The sequence below is a fragment of the Paramisgurnus dabryanus genome, chromosome 7 (assembly GCF_030506205.2).
Source record: "Paramisgurnus dabryanus chromosome 7, PD_genome_1.1, whole genome shotgun sequence".
NCBI classification, from domain to species: Eukaryota; Metazoa; Chordata; class Actinopteri; order Cypriniformes; family Cobitidae; genus Paramisgurnus; species Paramisgurnus dabryanus.
This window is the reverse complement of record NC_133343.1, coordinates 8,443,762-8,452,710: the sequence shown is the minus strand read 5'-3', so window position 1 is coordinate 8,452,710 and position 8,949 is coordinate 8,443,762.

Genomic DNA, 8,949 nt, shown 5'->3' with positions numbered 1-8,949 from the left:
TACTCACAATTTCTACAGTGTCCCACTGTAGTGTCCCATTATATTTTTATATATATATATATATATATATATATATATATATATATATATATATATATATATATATATATATATAATTTTTGTATTTATTATTTTTGTTTGATTAGCTCACTGATAGCATACGAAAGATTTAGCTTCAAACTGAAAGTACAATTAAAAGGTACAAGTAAAAAAATTAATACACAGGAACATTGTATTGTACTTTAAGTGCAATATATTTATATTTATAGTATGATGTTTAGTTCACTTAAAGTAAAGTTGAGTAGTAAACTACTAGTTAACTAAAAGTATAGTAAAAGAAAACTTGCAAGTATACCTGCAGCACACAATTAGTAACTTACTAGTTTACTAAAAGTACACCAACAGAACACTTGCATGTACACTTTCAGTATGAGTACACTAGTTAACTAAAAGTACAGTAAAAGAATACTTGCAAGTATACCTGCAGCACAAAATTAATAACTTACTACTTTACTAACACTAAAGAGTCTCCATAAAGATAATATACATTTGTACACTACATATACTTTCAAAATTTACTTAAAATATACTGTTTCTAAAGGATGCTAAATGATGTATTTTATAAATATGCTGTCAGTGCATTATTATAATGATAACTTTAACAGATAACGTATACCTAAAATAAACTTTGAAAATAAGTTCAGATTAGTATACTTTAAAAAATTGCACAGAACTTTAACTCCAAGTATATTTTTTAAAGTATACTTTTAGAAAATATACTAAATTATAATTATTTTGAAATATGTTAAAAGTTTAATTGTAAGCAAATATGTTGTAAGCATACTTTCAATATATTCAAAGATGGTACATTTCTTTCTAAGTATATTTGTAATGTACTATTGCAAAGTTAAATATACTTGAAATACAATAATGTATATTTATTTTTCACCAGGGCTATTCATATGGCTTTTTGCAGCTTTCTTGATGTAGCTTTCGTTGTTGCATTTTTACTTTATACTTTTAAGTATATGTCAGTAAACAAGTATAGGCCAAATATACTTAGACATTTCGGTCAGTATAGGTCAAGTATACTTTAGTACAATTTAAGTATATTTCTGAGAAGTACCTAAAGTACATTTTAGAGAAGTACATAAAAAGTAAACTAAAAGTATACTTTCTTATTTTAAGTTTAAAAGAAGAATACTTATAGCACACTTCAGTAAACTTCTTTTTCGTAAGGGATATGAATGTACCTTCACTCATAAGTCTCAAGCGCACCTCTGGTTTCTATGGCAACTGACAAATGGCTTTTGTTTAAGAGCCCTATATGGCAAAAAAAATTTTTTTTTAAATATATTTCAAAATAAACAACAAATTGAAAAAAATTATATCTGTTTAAAAATATTTGTATATTTTGAAATATATATCAAAATATAAATATAATATAATATAATATTATATACTATATTATATAAAGCATTTATATTCACATTGCATTGGAAGAAAAACTTTGAATGTTACAACAGTTTTGAAAAGATTAAAGTTAAATATATTTTCAACTGCAAAATCTATGTTTTATACATACTTTTACATTTCATACAAACTTTGATATTTTGTTAAGGAAACATAAATTTTTTTTTTGCCAAATGCATAAAATTTGAAATGTATTTGTTGCCCCTGAAGTACATTTAGAAATATATGTTAATATATGAAGGTTGAAACTATATATATTTTCAAATTCAAAAATAAATGTAATAAAGCTTTACTTAAAATGTATTTGGCATATATTTAAAACATATTTTTGGCCAAAACATTTAAAAGGACCTTGTTTAAAGGCACTGTTCCAGTGATAATAATTACAACTTAGTACCTTTTTCTGTGCAGAGAAGCACATAGACAATTATATTTTCTTAAAAAAACACTGTCCTGCTAATAAAATCCCGAGGGAAACGTCTTTCCACAGCATAGACATCCCAACAGCAAAGGTCAGGGAATGTAGATCAGCTGATGGAACGGCGAGCCAAGATGTTTTGATTTTGACGCCTGTGGTGTTTGGCGATAAGCTCATGACTGTTGGCCGAGTGAGACCAGGTCTTTCTCGAAGTGCAGAAGACTTCTGCGAATGTCGGATGGGTGCAGGAGTTCACGTAGGACAAATATAGAAAAGGAAGTCATGCAGTTCTCTGCCAGAAGATTTGATTAAAGAGAGGACTTAAAGGACAAGTTCGGTATTTTAGACTTAAAGCCCTGTTTTCAGATTGTTTATGGTGAAATAGAATGGTTTTGACTGAAATTTCGACATTTGCGGCTGCCCTGAGAATTTTCGCGTGTTTGTGTTTCACCTCACACCTCTACAATGGGTTTAATGGTGCACTGGAACAATCCTTCCTAAAATGCATTAAACTTTCGTTTACAAAGACGTGAAACTCACCGAGTGGTCAGGGGTGTTCACTGGTATGCTCACACAAAAATCGCTCCAAAAGACGCATTCCAACAGGTTTTATCGTAGTTTTTACCAACTCCATTGACTTGTATTAGATGTGAGGTACGGTATTACTCTGCGCCGGGAACTTTGTTTCTATTCTTGCAATTGGCAATGGCGGATTAGCGCCACCACCTGGGCTGGAGTGTCTATTATTCAAGCTCTCAACGGAAGAATATACGGGTGTGAGGCGTTTGGAAAAATAGGTCCACAAGTTAACAACGAATGCTAAAACAGCTGTTGGAAAGCATCTTTTGCAGCGATTTTTGTGTGAGCATACCAGTGAACACCCCTGACCACTCGGTGAGTTTCACGTCTTTGTAAACGAAAGTTTAATGCATTTTAGAAAGGATTGTTCCAGTGCACCATTAAACCCATTGTAGAGGTGTGAGGGGAAACACAAACGCGAAAATTCTCAGGGCAGCCGCAAATGTCGAAATTTCAGTCAAAACCGTTCCATTTCACCATAAACAATCTGAAAACGGGGCTTTAAGTCTAAAATACCGAACTTGTCCTTTAAATGTGTGCTGAGAGTGATTACTGTACTAGTTTCTGCCTAGAAAGAGGATTTTATATATATTTTGATCATGACATAATAAATATGGCTACAAATAATTGTTTTCTCAGCTTTGGGCTGCTTTATGTCCATGATGTTGATCATTTTTACTTTTTTTTGCTGGTAACGCTTTATGATAAGGTTGTATTTGTTAACACTTAATGCAACCACACTGAAAATTGTTCTTTCAACAAAAATAATTAAGTAAATTGGAAAAAATAACTTTGTGTAAGGGGTTCAATTTATTATTATGTGTTTACTGAATGAAATAAGCATAATCATCCAGCTAACAAATATTATTTTGTTAACTGGACTTAGATATGCACGTTTTTGTCCAGGAGACCTTTCCGTGTGGTTAGCTTACTAAATTGCCCTTTAACCAACTTGTGTGTGGATAACTTTATGGATAGATGCTGGAATGGTGTTGGTACAGTTGTAAAGATTACTTAAGTCACTACTTTGTACTAAGTTTAAGTTGGCATTACTCAGTAAATTTAGTTAGCTGAACTACATCATCTTCTTATTAGTTTGATAAACATAAATATTTATGTTGTAACAACTTGTGATGTTAACGCAATTTTTTAAGTTGGGTGGACTTTGGACCTTGTTAGTTAAGTTAACTCAAAAATGTGTATGCGATAAGTTGATTTAAAATTTTAATTTTACTCAACTTTTTTACAGTGTTACAGTTAGGGCTGTCAAAAGATTAATCGCAATTAATCGCATACAAGACAAAAGTTTGTTTTTGCATAATATATTTGTGTGTGTATTGTGTTTAATTATTTTGTATTATAAATACAAAATGTATTATTTATATATAAATACACACAAACATGTATAAATGTAAGAATTAAAAAAAAAATTTTATTTATTTATTTATATATAATAAAATAAATCAAAATGTAAATAAAAATATATTATATAAATATTTCAGAACATCATTGACTCTTTTGCTGTGTTACCCGCAGTGCCGGCCGGTGACTTATTTATTGAGGGCGCACGATGCGAAGCTCATCACAACATGTATGTAGCCCGTCATGTGTGTGGTTCGTCATTTCAACGTGTTCGGAACGTCAAGTGACCTATGTCCATCACGTGTCATGTCAAAATAAGTGCCTGCTGCAGACGCGTCTAAAGGGTTTATGATAAAAAAAAGACACTCGTGTTTTCCAGATACTCGCATAATCTCATGCGTAATCAGAGATTACTGTTAAGGGAGTGTCTTGCATGTATTTTGTGAACGTAAGCGTCTCTTTTATCATAAATGGTTTCGATACGTGCTCAGCAAGCACTTATTTTGACCAAACACATGATGCACATGGTTCACATGACGCAACAAACACATATTTTGAAAACACGAGCAACACACATGACACTCCCGACTCATATTTTGAATTTGGGTTCCTCAGAAAAGCAGTCACAAGCTGCCACTGGTCGCTCATCGTTTGCATAAATTTCAACTTTTCTTAACTTTCTTGCATTGCTGGACACACCCATACGACTGCCAACAGTTACTTTTGCTTACACAAGCTTCCATCGAAATGAATGAGATCCCGTCGCTTTGCTAGTGCCTGTCACTGTCTGTCTGAATGGGGCGTAATTCATCTGTTGAGAGGATGGCTGATGACAACAAGAGCCCTTCCCACATTTGGAAGCAATGCCGAACAGTCATAAATGCTCAGATGTGACATAATAAACTGCAATATTCACAAAACAACATGTCTCACGTCTACAGACAAGAGCAGCAAGACATCATAGTGTCCGGCATGTGTGGCAGCACCAAATCTGTAGCTTCTTCCTGTGCTGATCCCATATGGCAGAGACACATGTCAGCTGTCTGCTGTTTACTTCTGCACTTTATTTTTCACTGTGTGTGTGTGTGTGTGTGTGTGTGTGTGTGTGTGTGTGTTCATATGTGTATTAGCAAGGAAGCAGAACTTCCTGTTGGATCAGTTACAGGTCCTTTTGTGAAGTGACCTCCAACCGTATCTTTAGCAATCTGCTGCATTTAACAGAATATTTTCAAGGAAATGCGCTCAGTCCTGTACTAACTGGAACAATGCCATCTTTGCTTAATATCTCTATCATGGTGACAGGACCATTACAGTACAAACATACACATTTCAGGGACAAATTCAGATGCTTTCAACACTATAAATGTGACCCTGGAGCACAAAACCAATGCTTTGGTAGGATAGGACAATATTTGGCCGAGATACAACTATTTGAAAATCTGGAATCTGACAAATATTGAGAAAGTGAGATCGCCTTTAAAGTGGTCCAAATGAAGCCTTTAGCAACACTTATTACATTTCATCATTTAATTTTATCGTAAATTTTACAAAATATCTTCATGGAACATGATCTTTACTTAATATCCTAATGATTATTGGCATAAAAATTGATAATTTTGACCTTTACAATGTATCGTACAATGCAACTTAAAGCTATATGTCTGCGGTTATATAAAAAAACCTTTAAAAATGGTATTTCATTGCTTCAACAACAGACAGAAACACAATCTTGTAAGATGTTTAAAATCTGTATTTATCTTTCAAGTGCTTATACTTCCACCAACTCGCAACTACAGTGACACAAACATATACTTTACAATAAAATTAAAAATAAACAAAGAATTACAATTTTTACAGAATTGAATGGTGGTAGTGGTACATCTGAGTAGTTGTCATTTTGACTCACAATAATCAGTTTGTAGAAAATATAATGACATTTCCACATTAACACATGATGATCCGGAAGCTCAAAGTTAAAGATGCCCTACTGAATGAATTGGTAATACACATGAGAACGTTTATAAATATATTTATATACAACACAAACATTCATAGCACACTTATTAATACGTATGAATATATTTACATCTCAAAATATGAATGTATATTTATCCAGCATGTGCACATAAACAACAGTGATGAAGCGACAAACGCATCTGTATGTTCCAGACATAGAGACACCGTGGAATGAGACCAAATCTGTGTTTGTAGATCTGTTCCCCCAAAGAAAAACTGTAAACTCATACTATATGAGCTCTACACCTATATGCAATAGATAAATTAAAAAATAAGAATGAACATCTTTCCATTCTGGCCCAGACTTAGTACTGGTCTGAACCAGGATAACTATGAATTGTTTAAACCCCTAATGAATAAGAACCCAAAGGCAGATATTTTTAAAAAGTGTTGTTTGGGGTTTTCTGGTTCCTATGGGAGTGAATGGTGACCGAGGTGGCCACCATCCACTCCCATGGTAGCCAGAAAACCCTTCAAGCTTCAAAGTGACCCAAAAGTGTTAAATAAATAACATCACTCGACTTGTGTCATATATTTTTAAATGCCATGAAGACATTTACTGTAGGGGCGGTTCACATATCGCGTATTTTGCGTGCTCAAGTTCATTATTTCAAATGTAGGTGCACGGTATGCATGCTCATAATGGAAGCAATGCGGTTGAGATGCACACAGTGTGACGCGCTCATTTTTTCCAGGTGCGTCCGTACTGCATTGAGTTAAAAACATTTCAACTTTCTAGAATGCCGCAAGCAGGTTTTAGGCGCGAAATGTGAACCACTCCTCTACTTTTTTGCTGTGGATATTATTGTTGGTTCAGTTGTTACAATAGTTCAGTACACTAAAAGAGAAGCAACACTTTTTTAAAAATCTGCACTTGGGTTCACATTTAGACTCCTAAGACATGAGGGTGAATAAAATATAATGATTTTTCATTTTTGGGTGAACTATCCCTTTAAGTGGGTTGACCAATGGTGCTTCCAAAAAGCCGATTTTGCACTAACAATCTCTCAAAATGAAGAGTTTGGTTCCAAAACGCAATAAATCCATTTTGACTAATTTCTGTAAAAAAATTTGTCTATACCAAGAAAGTGACAAGATGAAAACCATTATTTTCTGTTACAAACTTTCACATAGCATCTTTAGGTTATAATAACATAAAAAAATTCAAGTCCATGATTTGATTTTCAAAGATTTATGATAAAAACAGATTATTTTTGTACTTTATCATATTAAGAACACTGTCATTGCTGCTGTCATCCTTGTGACGTCTTCGCTAAACTTTTTTGACAGCGATAAGCTGTTTTGGTTCTGCTCGATTTTAGTTGACTTTGAGTAAAATAATGGAAAGTTTTTCATAAGATCCCCTGGGGTCAATGTGTTAGCATGACAGAAGCTTGATGCTGTCGTGTGAAAACAAGCAACAGCCGGCATTTTTCTGTCACCCGAGTGCCTCTCACGTAAATTATTCGATTTTGGTGGCTTACGTTTCTTCTCCGCCACAGAAAACCACCACAGGTTATCAATGCCATCAAAAGTATTATTTTGTTTTTGTTTGTTTGTTTGTTGATCACGAAGTATAAAGTAGATGAGGAAAACTAGGATTCCGTGTGTATTCAACGCTCCGCCATTGTTGTTTACAGTGCGTGGAATGGTGCGCTGTGATTGGTTAAAGGGATAGTTCGGCCAAAAACGATATTAAACCCATGATTTATTCACCCCCAAGCTGTCCAAGTTGCATATGTCCATCGTTTTTCAGACAAACACATTTTCGGATAGTTTAGAAAATATTTTAGATCTTTCAATTGATTAAATGTAATGTTACGGGGTCCACCCATAGTCCACGACCTTCAAGTCCAAAAAAGTGCGTCCATCCTTCACAAATTAAATCCAAACGGCTCCAGGATGATAAACAAAGGTCTTCTGAGGGTAATCCGTGCGGTGTTGTTGTAGAAATATCCATATATAAAATTTTATTAACGTAATTAACTACCTTCCAGTAGCGCCACCATCTTAGACTCCTCTGTATTCAGGAGAGAGTATTAGCGTAGTGTACGCACTTTTCTTAGTGATGTGTGACAAATTCGGAGGGCGGGGGCACAGAGCAGCAGCAGAGAAACCTCCGTACGCTGCGTAAGCTCTCATCCTGAATGCGGACGCTACTAAGATGGCGGCGCTACCGGAAGGTAGTTAATTACGTTAATAAAATTTTAAATATGGATATTTTTACAACAACACCGCGCGGATTACCCTCAGAAGACCTTTGTTTATCATCCTGGAGCCGTTTGGATTTAATTTGTGAAGGATGGACGCACTTTTTTTGGACTTGAAGGTCGTGGACTATGGCTGGACCCCGTAACATTACATTTAATCAACTGAAAGATCTAAAACATTTTATAAAATATCCGAAAATGTGTTTGTCTGAAAAACGATGGACATATGCAACTCGGACAGCTTGGGGGTGAGTAAATCATGGGTTTAATATCGTTTTTGGCCGAACTATCCCTTTAAGCGGAATTTAAAGCATTCTGCAGAGAAGGAGGACTGGCGTTTGTCACAGTTTGGAAAAAAGGGAGAAAAGAATAACTCGGCGGAAATCGGATTTTGATACAATACTGATTTTGGCGGTAACAATAAAGAAAAAAAGGCGTTTATTGCGTTTTGGAACCAAACTCTTCAAATACAACATAGGCCTTTTAGCAGAGACATTTATGTCGACAGTGAATCATTTGTAGTTTCTTTAAATCAAACACGTGCACACAAAATACACAGACAAACCTACACACACTGGTTTTCATTTTATATAGGGACATGCCATGGACGTTATGACTTTTATTCTGTACAAACTGTATATATGGCCCTGAGATTATATTATCTGAAAGCTGAATAAATGAGCTTTCCGTTGATGTATGGTTTGTTAGGATAGGACAATATGAGATACAACTATTTAAAAATCTGGAAACTTGGGGTGCAAGCTATCAAAATATTTAAAAAATCGTCTATAAAGTCCTTAGCAACACATATTACTAATGATAAATACATTTTTGATATATTTATGGTAGGAAATGTACAACATTTGTTATCTTTACTTAAAGGACAAGTTC